Genomic DNA, 18,171 nt, shown 5'->3' with positions numbered 1-18,171 from the left:
AGAGCTGGGATCCCTCCTGTGTAGCTTTTCCTGAGGTTTCTTGCGTTTATTCTCAATTAAAGGGTTTTTTTGAGTGTGTGTGTGGGGGGGGGGGGGGTGCAGGGACAGGTGGGCATCTTCCTGTTATCCTTGCTTACATCTCTTTCTCCCTTAATCATTCTCCCTCCCTCTCAATCAATCCTGAGCGTCGCCACGTCGTCTGCGCAGTCTATACACTTGCAACGTGTGCGTGTGTGTGTGTGTGTGTCTGCATTTTGTTTGAGCGTGTGTGATCTGTTTGACTCTTTGTATTTGTCAGCATTTGTGTGTCTGTGCCTGTGTGTGAGCTGGTGTGTGTGCGTGTGTGGGCTCACGTCGCTCTCCCTTGCCTTGTGTGTGTGTGTGTGTGTCTGTGTGTGCGCGTGTGTGTGAGCCCCAGTGAGATCCAGCGAGCATGACGGAGAATGACAGGTTGATTTATGGCGAGGCTATAAGTAGAATGACTACTGCTAGAGAGAGAGAGAGAGAGAGAGAGAGAGAGAGAGAGAGAGAGAGAGAGAGAGTGTGTGTGTGTGTGTGTGAGGGAGGGAGGCAAAACACAGCAGAGAGGGATGGAAAAGAGGGGTAGGAAAGGAAGGATGGTGGAAGGAAAGAGGGAGTGATGGGAGAAAAGGGGGATGCGGAGCTAAAGAGGCGATATGGGGCAAGAGAGGAGAGCAGGGATGAGGAAAAGCAGGACAGAGGGGAGAGAAGGGACTGATTGGGATTGTGGGAGTGGGATTAAGTTGCCTATTTGCATTTGAAGAATGACAGAAAGAAGGAGAGAAAATATGACCAGTCTGCAAGCCGCTGCTGGCATGAAAAGATGGATAGAGGAGCGGGAGACAGAGGCGGAGAGAAAGTTTAGTCCTTGTTTGTGGAGGAGCCCCTGTGAGTTGGTGTAATGACAAACAGCGGCGGGCTTGGCTGCGAGTCGTGCAGCGTTCTGCCAGTCTCAATAGGAAAATAACATTATCTCCACAATTGCATTTACATTTTTAGACATTTAGCTGACGTTGTTGTGCAGAATGCAGACACACAGCGAGTGCAAATGAGCTTCAATTCCCAGATCAGTAACAAGGCAGCGCGAACAGCGTCCAGGAGAGCGTTCGAGAGCTGTGAGGGTCACGATGGAGGACGACAGCCAGAGTTTGGTCACACGTGCCATCTTTTTCTGCTTTGGTTTTGCATGTTCTAACAAACTATTATTAATCTGACACTTCTATCTTGCATTTAGCTGGAGCTTGAAATACAACAATTTAAACTTCTTGATCGTAATGGGTCAGTTTGTATTATCCAACCCATGTGTCACCAAACCTTTGAACCATTTAATGCCTCCCTGCATATTCTACTGCTCTCAGTCTTAGAGATATAGTATTGTACTTCCACATTATAAAGAGAGCAGGTTGTTGCATTAAAGGGGCGTTCCACCAGTTATCCACATCAAGATCGGCTGCAAGTCGCCCTATAAAAACACTTGTGGGTCTGCAGGGAGCTCGCTGAAGTCTGCAAAAGAGAGAGCATAGATTTATATCAGCGTGCTTTTCAGCTGCATCATGGGAAATGTAGGATTTGGTATTTCTGGTGCTTCACCCAAGCTAGGTATCTCACACGTCCCCCAGAATAAACCAGGGAAAGAAATGTGAGTGTGAAATGGTTCTTCCTGAAGACACTTCAGCAGTGTACACTGACTGAAAACCAACAGCTGACTTTTTGTATAAAAGGGTCAACTGTGAACGCAGCAGTGCACCGAAAGACAATGAACATTAGGACATAGTGGTCCGACCAGCCTGTGAGCCAATATTAAAGCAGCTGGATGGCTTGGATTTGATTTGTCGATTTACAATTGCGCTTTATTTTGAAATGTCAGAGATAAGAGCGTTCAATCGCAGCAGAGCTTTTAATTTGAAACAACAGACGTTCAGTGTATTTCTGAACGGGATAATTCAATCTGCGTCTGAAATGTAAGTGTTGTCATGAGATTTGTCTGGTTTGAAGGTAAACAAGAACAGTCTGAAACACTCTTTCTCTCACACACACACACACACACACACACACACACACACAAACACACACACCTGCCAGAACAATTGCTCCCATGACAACCTGGCAACCAAGAGGGCTTTGAAACACAGGTCAGTAGTTTTGTGTGTGTGTGTGTGTGTCTAAACATCAGTGCAACCAGCATTTTCTATTTTCTTTCACTTCCCCTTCTTTTCATCGCTTTGCTCTTTTCAGCTCTTTTCTTCTCTGTTTTGCATAGGAAACTGCTCTCATCTCTCTGCCCTCAGGTGAAAATAAAGTGAGAGAATGTCGAAGAAATCAAGAAAAGCAATAATGAGTGTTTTCAAAAGGGAGAGAGAGAGAGAGAGAGAGAAGGAGGGAAGGAGGGGAGGAAGGAGTATGAGAAATATGAGCGAGAGAGGTCGATAGAGATAGAGAGAAGGAGAGGGGGAGTCTTTGATCTCTCTCCTGGTGGGAGCTGGTCTTGGCATGTAGCCAGAAAACCCCAAGGCGCACACATACACACACACGCACACGCACACACACACACACACATTTAGGTCTAGCTGGCCTGCTCCAGGGCTTTGTTGATTATTTCTGCTGGGAGGATCAAAGACGTCAAACCCCCTCCTCTATCCATCCATCCTTCACCTGTCTTTTCATCCGTCCATCCGTCCATCATTTCTATCTTTCTATCTTAGTTCAATGCAAACTAATGAAAAGAACAAAAACATCTACTTCACTGTCCTAAATCAAGGAAGAAGAGCATAGCTCGAGCCACTATTGTTATTACGCGCGTTTTTTCTTCCCATTTTTCATCTTCCGCCAGAATTTCAGCACGTAACTAGTCCCGCAGCTTTCAGAAAACCCTTGCAAACGATATATCAAAACATGCGGCTCAATCAGGAATGGTGTGCTTTGGCTTTTATAGCTCTTTCGCCAATAATTCGCAAAGTTATACGTAAAAAACTGCGAAGAATTTCCCATAAGAAATGAATGGGAAATTTCAGCCTTTTTCAATTGTCCGCTGCTTCGCCATACTTTCTCCAAGAGACTTCATTCAAACTTTAAAACGTAGATAATTTTGTCGGGTCGAAATGAACCTCGGCACATTTTTTGATATCTCTTACGGTTTTCGATCTATGACCATCTGAAGACCATAAAGTTTCTCAAAAAATGCTCAGAATTTCTCCCCCTAGAGTGGATGACATCATCACTTAGAGTGAAAGAGCCAGTGAGAAATTGTCTGAATTTTTTTTCTAAAATTGCTGTAAAATCTAAGCGGTGAATAGGAGACACATAATTTTTGGATCTTTTTGTAGACAAACCTTTCTTCTCTCATCAAAGTTCAATTTTAAAGGTTTAGCCCCCACCAAATTTAAATAAAGAGGGATCTTGCACCAGCTGCCCTGCTCTGCTGCTCCATTTAAACCCATACAATCTTCTGTTTTCTGAGTCGCAGCCTCATCGACCAATCGACCATTTAGTCATTTTTCTAAAGAATATCTGGACATAAAACACACGTACTTCTGGCCCAGACTTGTCCGCATCTCACAGTGTAATCGGTTTTTTGATAGCAGCTACAGTTTTGTCACAATCACAAGTTGTTCGGAAGAAACCAACAGCGAAAAAGTAGCTGTTCAGGAACAGGTAAAAAGTGGGAGAGACAGAGAGGTAAATATCAGCAGGTGGGGCAGAAGTTACACACGCACACACACACACATTCAGACACATACACCAGACACATCTCCATGTAGCGCCGTTAGCTCTATTAGCTAATGGCATTAGCTGTTACGTCCATTAGCGTTAGCTCTGTTAGTAAACGGAAACTTTGGATGATAATAGAGATGGGTCATTTCCATTAAATTCATTCATGTTTATTGATTCAGTTAATAAGACCACCACCGGAATTGTCTAGTTGGAGTTACTATTGCCGTCAACAACCACCATTACCATAAGTTAAAACAGAAGTATATCAGCTCTGTCAATCCACACTGCCCACCGTCACATAGACACAGGACACGGGGGGCTGTTGACAGGTGCAACGCTGAAATCTGACCCATTTTTTTGGCAAAAATAGCCCGGCTAGCTCAGTCGGTAGAGCATGAGACTCTTAATCTCAGGGTCGTGGGTTCGAGCCCCACGTTGGGCGTTGGTGTTTTGAGCTGCTCGTTCATCGAATCACATCCCCTTGTGATGAATAAACAAAAGTTGTATTTGAAACTGCCTACTATACTATCAGCATAGACTGATTTGCTCTAACTGTAGCTGAATGTCAAACTGTTACAGCCAAAATTTCAAGTATGTGTTGGATGTGTCTCCTTTCCACAGTGCGAAGTGCTGGAGCCCTCAAAGCATTTTTGTATGTTGTTTGCCTAATGTCATTTTGATTCTGAAAATTTTTTACAAAAATTGATGACGAATTGAAAAAACTTGGGGGAGTTGAGAAGGTCCAGAAAAAGTTCGTTTGGACAAATTTCCATTAGCCTGAAAAGTCTGAGCATGAGACTTTTAACCTCAGGGTTGTGGGTTCGAGCCCCACATTGGCCATTGGTGTTTTTGAGCTGCTCATTTATTGAATCCCGTCTCCTTGGCTTTGTGATGAATAAACAAAAGTTGTATATGAAACTGCCTACTATGCTATCAGTGCGTACCGATTTGCCCAAACTTTCCACAGTGCAAAGTGCTGGAGAATTCCAAGCAATTTTTGTATGTTGTTTCACAAAATTCATCTTGATTCTGAGCATTTTTTACAAAAATTGATGACGAATTGAAAAAACTTTGGGGAGTTGAGAAGCTCCAGAAGTGCCTGTAGGGGTAGCTACACAGATCACTGCAGCCATCACAGCAGACTTCAGCAGGAATGGCAGAGTTAAGCCATGTTCACAACATCAGCAAACCAGGTTCAAGGAGGGTCGGGCAAGTAATGCGACCCTCCAACGCTCTCAGGCTGAGGCGAGTTAATGCGGTTTCGAAATCAGACCCTTTTTTTAAACATCTGTAGCCTGGCTAGCTCAGTCGGTAGAGCATGAGACTCTTAATCTCAGGGTCGTGGGTTCGAGCCCCACGTTGGGCGATGGTGCTTTTAGATGATATGGAGGAGGGTTGCCTGACTCCCTGTCTTCGCGCCAGCCCGCTGAGCAAGAGTGCGCCACTGTGCTGCTCCCTTCAAAGCTGTCAAAGATAAATAGCTTTACGCAGAGTGGTCACAATGAGGAAACAAAATCCTGTCTGTTGTGTGAAGAAGAGAGATATTTCTCATTAGTGGCATGAGGCAATGCACAAGCGAATTGCCTCTAGAGCCCAAAGATCTATTGTAATCTCTCGCGTTTTTTCTTCTAATTTTTCATCTTCCGCCAGAATTTCGGCACGCAACTAGTCCCGCAGCTTTGAGAAAACCCTCGCAAACTATATATCAAAACGTGCGGCTCGATCGGGAATGGTGTGCTATGTACTTATGACAGGATTCGTTAATAATTCGCAAAGTTATTCGCAAAAAACTTCGAAAAATTTACCCATAAGGAATGAATGGGAAATTTCCTCAAATTTCAGCCTTTTTCAAGTTTCCACTGCCTTGCCATACTTTCTCCTAGAGACTTCATTCAAACTTTAAAACGTAGATAATTTTATCGGCTCAAAATAAACCTCGGCTCACTTTTTGATATCTCTTACGGTTTTAAATCCCTGACCATCTGAAGACCATAAAGTTTCTCAAAAAATGCCAGAATTTCTGCCCCTAGAGTGGGTGATGTCATCAGCTAGAGTGTGAGAGGCAGTGAGAAATCGCCTGAATTTTTTTTTTAATTGCCATAAACTCCTAACGGTGAATAGGAGACACATAATTTTTGGATCCTTTTGTAGACAAACGTCTCTTCTCGCCTCTGATTTCAACTTGGAGAAAAAACTTGGAGTTGAGAAGCTCCAGCAAAAGTTCACATTTGGACAATTTTCCATTAGCATGAAAAGTCTGAGCATGAGACTCTTAACCTCAGGGTCGTGGGTTCGAGCCCCACGTTGGGCATTGGTGTTTTGAGCTGCTCGTTCATTGAATCCCATATCCTTGGCTTTGTGATGAATAAACAAAAGTTGATCAATGCAGCCATCACAGCAGACTTCAGCAGGAATGGCAGAGTTAAGCCAGGCCCACAACCGAAAGAGGGACATGTTCACAACATCAGCAAACCAGGTTCGAGGAGGGTCGGGCAAGTAATGCGACCCTCCAACGCTCTCAGGCTGAGGCGAGTTAATGCGGTTGCGAAATCAGACCCTTTTTTTAAACATCTGTAGCCTGGCTAGCTCAGTCGGTAGAGCATGAGACTCTTTTAGATGACACAGAGGAGGGTTGCTTGACTCCCTGTCTTCAAGCCTGCCCGCTGAGCAAGAGTCCCTTTCCCTTCAAAGCTGTCAAAGATAAATAGCTTTACGCAGAGTGGTCACAATGAGGAAATAAAATCCTGTCTGTTGTGTGAAGAAGAGAGATAATTCTCATTAGTGGCACGAGCCAATTGCCTCTATAGCTCAAAGAGCTATTGTTATCTCTCGCGTTCTCTTCTTATTTTTCATATCCCAGGTTCGAGGAGGGTCGGGCAAGAAATGCGACCCTCGGTGCGTAACTAGTCCCGCAGCTTTGAGAAAACCCTTGCAAACTATATATCAAAACGTGCCGCTCGATCAGGAATGGTGTGCTATGACAGGATTCGTTAATAATTCACAAAGTTATTCGCAAAAAAACTGCGAAAAATTTCCCATAAGGAATGAATGGGAAATTTCCTCAAATTTCAGCCTTTTTCAAGTTTCCGCTGCCTCGCCATACTTTCTCCTAGTGGTACTCAAGGACCAGGCTTGAGAAATAGTGGTAAAGTTAACACCAGCAGCCCCCTCGTGCCACTGTCAAAATTTTGGCAGCGCCGGAATTTTCTAGTTACATTTGCATTTCTCATTGAAAACACAGGCTTAGAAAGAAATTATCTAATGGAAATGACCCATCTCTATTATCATCCAAAGTTTCCTTTTACTAACAGAGCTAACGCTAATGGACCTAACAGCTAATGCCGTTAGCTAATAGAGCTAATGGCGCTAATGCTAACAGAGCTAACGGTGCTAACGGTGCTGACATTTCTAATAGAGCTATCTAGCTCTACATGATGGTTCAAGTTTAAAAGGCAAGTGAACTAAACATCACAGAACAAGCAAAAGCCAAATGTTGTACATTATTTAAGTCTCCCATTAGTCTGGAAGCCTATATCATGTGTTCACATGTACCTGGTGAAGTCCAGACTGATGGGCATTCAGTTGTCAGGATGGCCGAGCGGTCTAAGGCGCCAGACTCAAGGGTTGACTCCTTCCTGAGCAAAGGGACTTCTGGTCTCCAGATGGAGGCGTGGGTTCAAATCCCACTCCTGACATGACTTTTACCTGCAGGTTTCATCCATGCAGTTGTCTCTCCTTTCCTCTATGAGTAACTCTTGTTCTGACAACGTATCATTTCTGGTCATATCGAGGACATTCTCACATTCTGGTTCCCCATTGTTGGTTTGATGCGTTTTGTATGTGTTCAAGTAAAGAAATGCTATCCAACTCACTCAGGCTGAGGCGAGTGAATGCGATTGCGAAATCGGACCCTTTTTTTTCAGTGTGTGTAGCCCGGCTAGCTCTACCCGGGGACCGACAGACTGGCTCCCCTCCTCCAATCGCCTCTCCCCGTTTCCATCTTTCGCGGGCCAATCGCGCCTCGCCATTTCCATCTTTCGCCGGACGGCCAATCGCGGCTCGCCATTTCCATCTTTTCCCCCGGCCAATCGCGGGCCCTCATTTCCATCTTTCGGCCGGCGGCCAATCGCGGCGCCTCATTTCCATCTTTTCCCCCGGCCAATCGCGGCTCGCCATTTCCATCTTTCGGCCGACGGCCAATCGCGGCGCCTCATTTCCATCTTTTCCCCCGGCCAATCGCGGCTCGCCATTTCCATCTTTCCCCGAGGCCAATCCCTGCCGGCTTCCGGCCAGTACGAAAATAAACCCGGCAACGGGAGCCGGCCGCGGTGTTTACGGCTGAAGCCGCTTCAAGTGTCCCGGTCCGCTTCTGCCGCTCTCAGGTTTCATCCGCCGACATAATGAGGTGAGCTTCTGCTGCTGGCGAACTTATTTTACGCTTATTTGGTTTTGACGACGAGCTAGCTAGCTTCTTTACGCTGTTACGCTATATGACGAGCGCTATATCGGCATTAATGCCGTTGCATAACGTTACTGTCTTGGTGCACGTCGGTGCAGAGAGAGTCGCTGTTAATTACTGTCCTGGTCTGTGTAGATTCAGATAAAATCACATAGAGCGACGCATAATTATAACCCTCATATTAGCGTGCGATTTCAGTCAAGTTAAATTTAGACTTTATGCTGGTTTTCCTCAAAGAACAATACATAAACTTAACGTTTTATTAGCCTCAATGTTCTTACAGTAACGTTATAATGTTAGAGCATGTTCTCTTGCAGTTCTTCTTAATATCATTATTGTGCTTATGATGATGATGATGATGATGATTATTATTATCATCCTGGAAATAGTGACACAATGAATGTCTTTTAAATGACCAAACACAACAAATTAACCTACAGTTATTGATCACGTGGTTACCATCTGAAGGCAACAGCCTGAATCTCCAGCTGTGGCTCCGGAGGGCCTCCATAGATGAACCAGGACTGTTAGGCTGCATCCCTGGTAGTGAAGCCCCCCTCACTGCTTTCAGCCACTCAGGGGACCCTTTTCACTGTGTCAACATCTACAGCGTCAGGGTGCTCGGGAGGAAGCGGGGCCTCTTTTCAGCCGCCTGCTGTTTACTCTGGTCAGTTATCATGATGAGGTTATTTTTCTTATCCAGAAATACAATAATCTGATGCTGTGAGAAGTTACACTCTGACAGATGTGTTATTTGTCTGTCTGTGATATTGTGTGTTTTTGATTTTGCTGTACTCTTATATTTATCAGGGTGTAGATGAGCGCAGTGTCCCAGGGATGGACCGAGTGGACAGCCTGGCAGAGTATTTGCTGGGGCTGAGGACTCAAACTGGACAAACACTGAGCAACCAGCAGGCCACCACCATCAAAGCCCTGTGGCAGAACCTTCTGCGTATGCCACCAGCAGCGAGTGGCATACACTGCATGGCACTGCGTGTGTCTGACAACAGGACACTTCAGGTGTTGTAAAAAAGAATTTAAACCAGGTGTGGAGAGCATGACATGTTGTGTCTGAGCATCAACAGGATCCCCTGCCAAGTGGCCAGACTGTTGTCGTCTCGTAGAGTCCAACTTTGTCAGACTCTGTAACATTAAGAGCCCTAGAAAACAGGCAGTTAACCTCTGACAAGATGGACTCAGATTCTCAGAGACTACAGCAAGATCAGGCAGCTGGTCCTGGGTAATGGTACGGTCATGCACAACACTACTCTGCAGTTGTTTGATGTGAATCAGACGGTGGCACAACAAGCGACTGACGAGGCAAAAATGTAGTATTCTGCTGCAGGGAGTCAACCTGCCTGCTGCCTCTATTCCTGCTGCTCCTGTCCCTCTCCCACCTGTACAGCCATGCCCCATAGCCTGCTTCTTCTATCAGCCCATTGCTGTAATAATTTAATTATCATCCCATGTAACAGGTCTGGTATTTCAGGAAAGTCAGCATTACAGAAATAACATACTGTATATACTGACAAATATTGTGTGTTCCTGGCAAAGTCTGTCGATATTGTGTTTTAGTATATGCAGTATATATATTGTAGAGCAGTGTTTTCTAGCTTTAATTATTATACTTTGTATTCAGTTTATTTATACATTTTCTTTCATTAATTTCTTTGTGTGTGTGTGTGTGTGTGTTATGGTTACAATTGTGTGCATGAGAGAGAATTAAGGTGTATATTTTCTAATAAAATGTATATTTCTACAGCAGGACTAATAAATCATTTCTACTAAACATATCTGTAAAAACAGGAGTCAGGTAAAGTTTAGCTTTTTGCAAACTCAAGCAGACAATGAAATAACAAGAAAGGAACCAAAAAGTAGTTCCACATTGTACAGTCAGCTAGACAAGGCAGCTGCATTGTTGCAGTGCTTTATTCCATTAGTTGTTAATTAGATTGTATCCTTAAATTGCATCTATTTCTAAAGAAAACGCACAAAGTTACATGTGTGTATGTGTGGTTCTCAAATGTTGCTATTCAAAATAACCCATGTTCCTATTTGCGTTTCATTTTTAAGTGATTTTTGAACGATTCATAACACTTTGTAAGAGTTTGGGTTTGTGGAGATATGGTCCATGTTGGGATTGAACCGGCGACCTTTGGAACCAGAGTCCCCCTACTGTACGCCAGCAAAAATTCACGTTTGGACGTATTTCTCAAACTATCACCATAAAAACTCACTCCTATAACTTCCGGCGGGCAACAGAGTCGATAATCACTGTCATTTCACTTCATTTCCTCCTTTTTTCTCTCTTTTTCTTCCTTTTCCTCCTTCCCCCTTCTTCCCCCCTCCTTCCCCCTTCTTCCCCTTCTTTCCGCTTCTTCCCCCGGCCATACAGACTATTGTTCCCCAGCTTTGGCGCAGTCGGTAGAGCATGAGACTCTTAATCTCAGGGTCGTGGGTTCGAGCCCCACGTTGGGCGTAGCAGCTTTTAGATGACGTGGGAAACAATAACAGACAATGTGGTCGGTTTCATAACGACCCTGAAAAACGGTGTTGGAACCAAGAAGGAACCATAGCAGAGGTTGATGGCTAACCCGTCAGAGCAACGGTCGAAATGCACCGAGCTACACGGGGACAAAGGTTGAGTTCAGGGCGAAAGGGAAGAAATGTTATGCAGTAAAAGTACATCATTATCGGAGTGTCATCTTGTGCTTCTAACACTACTTACTTTGTCATCACACAAGCAGCTTCTTTATCGGATTGTGCTTTGGTATGTTTATCTAATTGAGGATAGATAAATAGACTTTTAATGCTGTAAGTGTTATGAGAGGTTGTTTTTGGTTTTGGCCTGGATTTATTCTGTGTAATCCGATTTGTACAGTATGTGTGTGTGTATGTGTGTGTGTGTGTGTGTGTGTGTGTGTGTGTGCGTGTAGTGGGGAGGTTGTAGCTCTGGATGGGGCACAGAGTGACGTCAACAGCTGCCATCTACAAGGTCAGGGCCCCGTGTGTGGTTGTAGGAGAGACAGTCTGGAGACACAGTAACATCTTCAGCTGTTGCTCGAGCTGTAAAAGAGTCGTCATCGCTCACTCCGTCCTCCTGGTCTTTCTTTGCGTCAACGGCGTCAAAACCGGCTCCCCCTAAACTGCCAGATTTTACACCCGTCGTCTCCTTCTTGAAATTATCCTGAAAATGTCCTCCTCCACTGTTTCTCCTGCGTCTGCAGTAATCACAGCAGTGAGCAGCGCGCTGAATCAGCTGCTTATGAATTCTCTCCCTCTGTCTCTCTCTCTTTGAGCCGCGGAGCCTGAAGGTCTAACCTCCGGTTGAACTCCTACAGCTTTTTGTGTGTAAGTGTGTGTGTGTGTGTGTGTGTGTGTGTGTCAGGGATGTGAAACCTCACCTCTGACCGATCTATCTATCTATCTATCTATCTATATATCTATATATCTATCTATATATATATCTATCTATCTTCTCTGTCTGAGGCCACAGTGCCTAAGGCCGGATGTAAGGGTCATTAATGGTGCTGTGTGTGTGTGTGTGTGTGTGTGTGTGTGTGTGTGTGTGTGTGTGTGTGTATACTTCATACTGAAAAAGAGGGCACTGGTCAGCCCCCCCCCCGTCTAAAAAGGAAATACCAAATTACTGAGGGCCTCTCTCTCTCCTTCTCTCTCTCTCTCTCTGTCTCTCTCTTTCCCTCCCTCCTGCTCTCTTTCTCTCACTCTCTGTCTGTTTGTCTCTCTCTGTCTCTCTCTGTCTCTCTCTGTCTCTCTCTGTGTCTCTCTCTTTCCCTCCCTCCTGCTCTCTTTCTCTCTCTCTCTGTCTGTTTGTCTCTCTCTGTGTCTCTCTCTTTCCCTCCCTCCTGCTCTCTTTCTCTCTCTCTGTCTGTTTGTCTCTCTCTGTGTCTCTCTCTTTCCCTCCCTCCTGCTCTCTTTCTCTCTCTCCTTCTCTCTCTCTGTCTGTTAGTCTCTCTCTGTCTCTCTCTCTCTCCTTCTCTCTCTCTTGGTCTCTCGCTCTCTAAGTGTTTCTGTCTCTCCTTCTCTCTGTCTTTCCTCTTCTCTCTCTCTCTGTTTCTCTCTCTCTCTGTTTCTGTCTTTCTCGCTCTCTCTCTCTCTGTCAGTCTCTCTCTGTCTCGCTCTCTCTCTCTTTCTGTCTCTCTAATCTCATATATGTTTCATGTGAACTTTTTGGCAGCTTTATCAATTCTTCAGTTCTCACATCGGCGAATCAAACAATTAAATCTAAATTTTTCAACTTTTTGTTTTCTCTCTTTACTGTAACATTTTTTTTAACTTGTGTGTGTCAAAGTGATTGTAGAGTGTCACTCCTCCTTCGTGCATATACATAAATACAGTATATTACAACAACTAAGCACATTTACCCTATTTAAACCAAACTACCATGTTTTGCATGAACACATGTTGACATGTGAATCAAATAGCTACAGCTTATATGCAAATATATAACATAAGATAAGATTAAAAAAACTTTATTTATCCCCAGCCAGGGAAATTTGGGCATTACAGCAGCATGTAGTAGCAGTTGGAAGAAAAATAGCAACAGAGATAGAAAAAATTCCAAAAAGAAATACAAAATAAAAAGTAGATTATATATATATGTACGTATTTTACAAGCAAAAAGAAATTTTGACTATATAAAATAAAAATATGTATAATATACAATATTTGTGAATAACATATATTGTTAGCTTTTATAAGTCATTAATCATTTTCCCTTCATTTACATTCCAAGCCTCTACATTTCTACTGGATTGAGAACATTATTCTTCTTAAGACGTTCCCTCATTTGTTGGTTTAATGATAGTGGTGGAAACTACTGCAGAACAAAATCTCCCACCTGCGGGGGCTGGTTTGAGATGGGGTGACTGTGAAAGGCCCTGTTTATCCACCTGGCCGCCATGTTGCTCAAACATACCATGATGCACGTTCCTTTATACTGCAAATGGTTTTCAATCCCTTTGCGACAAGGTTACCTCGCTGGCTCCCTAAAATAGAAATGTTGTAAGCATCTGTATGCTGTAGTGGAGTGTAATGTTACAGTTTTCATTCCCACAAGAGTCATGATGAAAGATTTACAGAAATCTTACTAGGTCCTGTGCTGGCAAATTCCCAGGCTGTCTTACTTGGAAAATATACTCTACAGCTGGTTGCTGCTCCAATATAATGTCTGCACAAAAAAAAAAACAATGAAAAAAGCATTTACACGACATGATGTATGTGGGAAAGGAGCCAGAGACCCAACTCATGTGACTGTGCAACTTTTATTACCATGTTTTTGTTTTTTTTTTACCATTCTTGCTTTTTAGATTGTCAAGGTTGCAATAATTAAACAAAAGCACTTTTAATAAAGAAAATAAGCTGGTCTTGTTTATAGTAAATGACAGAGCTGAACAGCAGAGATGCACATCATCAAATTTAGCTTGAGATGATAGCAGCAGATAACAAAAATGGGAGGACGAAGAAATAAGAAGTTAAGAGAGGCTGATAGAAAGAAGCCAGGAAGATACAGCAAGGAAGCAGAGAGTGAAAAGGCTGTGTGTGTGTGTGTGTGTGTGTATGTGTGTGTGTGTGCGTGCACGCTGGAGGTGTGCCAGGGAGCCTGCCAGCCAGCAAGGCTGAGCTGGAGGGCCCCTGCTGGGGGTGGAGGGTTCAGGCGAGCCCCCTGCCTCCACTGACCCACTGGAGCATGCTGGGAAAGAGTGAGGGGGGGAGGGGAGATACTGAGAACGAGAGAGGGGGAAAGAGAGAGAGATCCAGAGAGAGAAAGGGAAGAGAAGAAGGGAGGTGGAGGCAGACAGCCATGGGGAGAAAGAGGAGGAGGTGGTGATGTTGATGTAGAGAGAAAGGTAAAGAAGGTAAACCCAGAGCTGGAATGTGAGAGGAATGTAGGGAATGGAGGAGTTTTCCTCTGGCTCGTAGGAGAAAAGGAGAGAAAGAGAGTTGGAGGAGGAAGAGGAGGAGTGAGGGATCTTGGAGACCTAAGGGCGCTGCAAAGCACTCCTCTAATTCACTCCCTCCTTCACTTTCACTCCTCCAGACACTCAAAAGATCCAGATGTGCTAAGTGACTTTTTCACCAGGCACTCAGATCTGTTACAGATATTAATACGACTGATGGTTTTCCTCTTCTCTTCTCGACTCATTCATTCATCCATCACTCATCGACAGCACGTGGCCTATTTCTCCATTTGGACATTATTTAAAAGCACCACAAATGTCTCGTCCCTAGCTTGCTTGTATTTCCGTTTACATGGTTTGTTTAAAGCTTATTGCCAGAGTGAGTCATGCCGTTAACGGTCTTTCAGGATTTATTTTAATCAAGCAGCGCTGATCAAAAGCGGGAAAGAGCCAGTGCTGCATTATGTCAAGCTTGACCAGTGAAAACATTAATGCAAAGAAATTAAAGACATTATGTCAATGTTGTTTTTATGTCTCTTTTAGTATAATGTAAGTATTGCATGAAATTACCATGCGAAACTAGCTATGTTACTGTAGTAAGTTAAGCGGTAATGTGATCAGGGTTAAGCTTTTTGAGAGAAAACCTGCCTGTAGAGACGGTCTGCCTTTCTGTGTGTGTGAGAGAGAGAGAGAGAGAGAGATCTTCTATTCTATGCTGTGTTCACTTAAAAGACCAACTCTTTAAATATGAATAGCGTCGTCACAGAGAGACAGGAGGCATGTGTGAGTGAGCGTGTGTGTGTTTTCTGTATGGGTGGTCGATACTAAGGTGAAGTGTGTGTGTGTGTGTGTGTGTGTGTGTGTGTGTGTGTGTGTGCATGTGTGCCTGTGATATTTCTGCAGCTACATACCTCTTGCACCTTCTTCAGATTTCAGCACATTCAACCTGAGATCTCTTCATGTGCAGCACATCAGCATTTACAATCTTGTCTCTGCCCACTCACATATCCTTGTTTGCTCTCTCACTCTTGTTCTCTCCCTCCTTCTTTGACTCACATTTCAGTTACTTGATTGACCCAAGGGTTTACAGAGGTATAGAGACGTGGTGTTATAGTGCACATGAGCACATGTCGGTTCTATGTGGACAAGATCTTCTAAACCTGCACGAAAACAGTTAGGTTAGTTTTAGTTTACTGACTTTATTGAATCAGTTAAGAATCAGATCTGAGACCAAGATCCTCTTTCCAAGTGAAAAACATTTACAGTCAGACTATCACATGACCAGCATAGAAGAAAAAATAAATACAAAGTTGAGTTTTGAAACTTTGGAAACAGCAGCTGACAAAATAATAGCAAGTTCACTTACTTGCTCGTTCCAGAGCTTTCACCCGTATCACGCGGTCTTTCATCAGCAGATGGAGTTGCACACTTGTCATGAAACTCTAGATGTTCAAACTTCTCATTATCCTGACCACTTTTACAGCTTCTCATTCATTTTGGCTGAAATGTTGAAAGCACATTCTTGAACATTCGAGGCCGTGGGATATGGTCACACACTGTGGAACAATGTTCGTCATTCTAAACTTTTAAGACATGCAGTTTGAAAGCTTTGACAGCTGAGCTTTAGAGATGAATATCATGAGATGATGAAGTCCATCTAACTTTTTGATAAAGAGAAAGAAAGCAGAAGGCCTGTGATTCACTGAATCTGACTTCCGGAATAATTATGGGGCAGCAAGACCATACAAAAATCTCATGAAAGTTGAGTGAACAATATATTTAAACTTTAGGCAACTCTGATTCTATTCAGAAAACAGTTAGATTTTTAAATTCTAGTTTAATTTAAATCTTAAATGACAGTCTAGAACCTGGAGCATACAAAGTTGTGTCGTCTGCATAAAAGTGGATATTAAAGAATTAGAAAAGCCATTTACAAAGAATTGTAATTTGGTAGTTTTTATGTAATGCGGTGGTTCCCATCCAGGAGTCAGGACCAGATGGTTAACAGGGTAGGAAATAGACAGATTTCTATTTTTTGTGGGGCTTTTCTTAACTTTTTTGGCATTTCTTGTGAAATGCTATAAAGTTTTACCTCTTCAGGCCTCTAGAAATTATTCAAATTAAACAATATGAGAAGGGAAATATTACTCTTCCACTGAATGGCTCACAGCCCATGGAAAAGCACCCTGTGATAGAGGCTCACAAGTAGACATGACTTATCATTAAGGGGTTACAAGCCAGAATTGTTGGGAATCACAGATATTCGCTAATGTGGTTTAATAATTGAATGTACATTATCTGTCACAGTGAATGAAGCTCCTTGTCTGCCTACCTTTCTATTTCCTTCTACATTCCTGAAAATAGAAATATAAATCAAAGACTTACTACAGTTAATCGACTTTTTATGCTGCTAAAGGATAAACCAGCGAGCTTGAAAACATGTAATCACCAATTTCAGGCTCTTTCTGCATGGTTCTGCATGGTTGCATGCATTGAAACACACAGTATGCAAAATGTGTACTCTTAGGCAATGCTTTCATACCATACCAAATACCATTAACTGACAATCTTAGAATATACTGAGACATAAGTATAACCCAGGGGTTGTAATCAATCTTTAAGGTTATTGGAGCTTGTGCATGTTTTTTACCCTTTTTCTCTTTTTGCTCTGTCTTTGTTCCTCTCCACGTCTGTGTTTTCCTCTTGTCTTTCCCTCTTGTTCTTTTCTGTCCACGTATTGGCATGTCTGTTGAGCAGTATTGCCAAAGCTTCTAAACACAGCAGGAAATCTCTGTTTCTTCCTCTACCTCGCTCTCTGGGGATTGGTGAGACATTCTCTTATTTGTCCTTTTTCATCTGCATATGTAGCTGCCTGTGTGTTATATGTGGGGGGGGGTTTAATGTGTGTTGCCTGTGCAGCACTGGCAAAACAAGGCCATTCCCCCAACCACCCCCACCTCCATGTCTCCAATCACTGTCTCTCTCATCCTGACAACAATCCTTTGTGGAGGGGGAAAAAAGGAAAAGGTGCAGGGACGAAGGGAAGGAAGGGAAGGAAGGGAAGAGTGTGAGGAAAAGGCAGGATAAAGAGAAGGAGGTGGAGCTGAAATGAGCATCTGAGGAAGAGGAGAAGGTATAAGCAGCAGGGGACGGGGGAGTGGAGATAGTAATGAGAGATGCTAAGAAAAGGGGAGCAGAGAGGTGAGGGGGAGGTGAGAGGTGTCAAGTGTCACATTTACACATGTATGGGAGGAGAGGAGGTGGGTGAGAGAGGGGAGGTCACAGAGGTAGACTGCACTGTATGTGGTGACAGGACAGTGTTACCACAAAAATCAATAGGCCTGTCTGCACTATGGCTGTGTGTGTGGCCGCTGAGTCTGAGCTTTAATTGAAGTCCTGTGTCAGCACCATAGTAACACAGACTATGGGATGTTCAGTGGATGTATTAACATTAAATCTCACCTCCTTAACACAGAGCTGTTCTCTATGTGTTTTATGTTTTCCTTTTCTCTTTGTTTTTAGCCTTTGTTTAGCTGAGGAGAAGGAGGAGGACAGACAGAAAGACGATCTGTATTATCTGATTAATAGATAATCATATCCCAACAAGATCCTCATGTAGGTGGGACAGACAGCTGTTGCATCTTGCCCTTCTTCATCTTTCTCAGAGAAACGCTGTTAAATTCCTGCTATCCTGCATACCAGCATCTTGTGTTCTGCCCATCACTTGTCTCCTCAGAGTTCCCATATCAGCCTGGCCCAGTCACAGCTGCTCCTCATCCCCCCAACAGCCCCTGTAGAAATACAGGACACATGAGGTTGATTTATGGTTGTGCGCTAAGGAGCTGCAGCGTAGCCGGCGCTACATGCGTGTGCTTCAAGGCTACACCATAGGCTACGATGTAAACAACAAGACCTGTGACTGGCCGGCTGGTGTTTCTCCTCAGGTGTCTGATAAAAGCTGGGCTTCCATCCAGATGCAATGCATTTTTTTAACGCTTCTTTCCATCGTTGTGCGAATAATAGGAGTTGGTTCACAGAGATAGACAGTAGGGGGCGCCA

At 43.7% G+C, this 18,171-nt stretch overlaps 1 protein-coding gene and 4 non-coding genes across 6 annotated transcripts in view; all 5 read left to right on the top strand.

Annotated features, from left to right (window-relative positions):
* The window catches only part of wnt5b (wingless-type MMTV integration site family, member 5b), an 82,278-nt gene that overhangs the window by 12,965 nt on the left and 51,142 nt on the right, over nt 1–18,171 (top strand). The window lies entirely within an intron of this gene.
* On the top strand, nt 4,102–4,174 carry trnak-cuu. The gene has a single exon. It is a non-coding gene; the product is annotated as a tRNA-Lys (tRNA).
* Nucleotides 5,026–5,098, top strand: trnak-cuu. Its single transcript has one exon. It is a non-coding gene; the product is annotated as a tRNA-Lys (tRNA).
* On the top strand, nt 7,317–7,427 carry trnal-caa. Its single transcript has 2 exons — nt 7,317–7,354; nt 7,382–7,427. It is a non-coding gene; the product is annotated as a tRNA-Leu (tRNA).
* On the top strand, nt 10,596–10,670 carry trnak-cuu. The gene has a single exon. It is a non-coding gene; the product is annotated as a tRNA-Lys (tRNA).

Source organism: Chelmon rostratus, chromosome 22 (genome assembly GCF_017976325.1).
Source record: "Chelmon rostratus isolate fCheRos1 chromosome 22, fCheRos1.pri, whole genome shotgun sequence".
NCBI classification, from domain to species: domain Eukaryota; kingdom Metazoa; phylum Chordata; class Actinopteri; order Chaetodontiformes; family Chaetodontidae; genus Chelmon; species Chelmon rostratus.
The sequence above is the reverse complement of the archived record's forward strand: the minus strand, read 5'-3'. Positions and strand labels throughout refer to the sequence as shown.